This window comes from Mandrillus leucophaeus, unplaced genomic scaffold (assembly GCF_000951045.1).
Source record: "Mandrillus leucophaeus isolate KB7577 unplaced genomic scaffold, Mleu.le_1.0 Scaffold1130, whole genome shotgun sequence".
Lineage (NCBI taxonomy): Eukaryota > Metazoa > Chordata > Mammalia > Primates > Cercopithecidae > Mandrillus > Mandrillus leucophaeus.
In genome coordinates this window covers 589,068-590,441 of record NW_012099544.1, presented here as the reverse complement: position 1 = coordinate 590,441, position 1,374 = coordinate 589,068, and the positions used below count along the sequence as shown (strand labels likewise).

The 1,374-nt window shown below is 46.4% G+C and overlaps 1 pseudogene; it reads left to right on the top strand.

Moving 5' to 3' along the window:
- Nucleotides 1-411: 411 nt before the first annotated feature.
- Nucleotides 412-1,118, top strand: LOC105550667 (annotated as a pseudogene).
- The last annotated feature ends 256 nt before the right edge of the window (nt 1,119-1,374 follow it).

Genomic DNA, 1,374 nt, shown 5'->3' with positions numbered 1-1,374 from the left:
AGATTCCCCAAAACATCAAATTCTGAAAGCCCTTTTTACTTTAAATTTTCTCAACCATTGGTGCCAATTACAGCAGTCTGTAGCGGTGAAACATTTTCAACAGCCTTTAGAAAAGCCACAAAACAGTAATCTGTGGGTGTATTATCCTTCATTACAAGGGAAATTTTTTTTTTCTATTCCCACAAAGCAGATTTTACTTTTAAATATGTTCTTTATCTTCATTTTTCACACATACACACACACACGGAAATAATGCAGGTGAGTTTTTGATATAACTATGCTCTCAGAATACCTCTTATATGAAATTAATTATAGTAGTCGGCGCACCAGGGGAAAGGGAGAGGAAAAGGGAAGACGGTGCAAACGGCGTGCCCGCCATCTTGTTTGTACCCCAGTTTCGTGTGTGCGCCATTCTCCAGGACTCACGCTTCCCGCTCTCCACTTCCCTCCGCGGTGCCTGAGCCTCTGCATTGCCTGACTCTGCAGGAGCACCAGGGCGGCTCCTGTTCTTCCTAGATTCCCTGCAAAGGCGTTTGCCGAAATGTCTACAGAAGGAGGATTTAGTGGTACTAGCAGCAGTGATGCCAGCAAAGCCTAAGTCCTTCTGACCTCGGGTCATGGAAGAAGTCCAGAATTTAGCAGTGAAAGATTTCTGAGTGCACGAACTCCCACTGGCTCGTATTAAGAAGATTATGAAACTGGATGAGGATGTGAAGATGATCAGTGCAGAGGCCCCTGTGTTCTTTTCCAGGGTGGCTCAGATTTTTATCACGGAGTTGACTCTTCGAGCCTGGATTCACACACAGGATAGCAAGTGCCAGACTCTACAGAGAAATGATATCCCCATGGAATTTGATCAATTTGCTTTTCTCATCCATATTGTTCCAAGAGATGAACTGAAACCTCCAAAGTGTCAGGAGGAGGTGCTGCAGTCTATAACTCCTGCTGAGCTAGTCCAGTACTATTTCACGCTGGCTCAGCAGCCCACCACCGTCCAAGTTCAGGGGCAGCAGTAAGAGCAGCCCACTGCAAGCTCCATGACCACCATACGGCCTGGGCAGCTCATCATCGCACAGTCTCAGCAGGGCCATACCGGAGACAAGTGGTTTCCATCTTGACAGTTGAAACAGTGCCATGGCAAAGAGCAGCTGATCCGAAGAGTTCCTAAAGGAATTCCAGGAGCTAAATCTGAAAGCTCAGAGAACGTTCACCTTCGGAACTTGATGTGTGGAGCCCCTGACATGGGGACAACTGAAAAAGTTAACTCAAGAAGCTGAAGGGGTTGTTCAACAAGCTGGGCAGCCAAAAACCCCACTGACTTTATTCCTGACTATGCTGGCCGTAGTAAATTTTCAGGTAACAGCTGGAGAATTT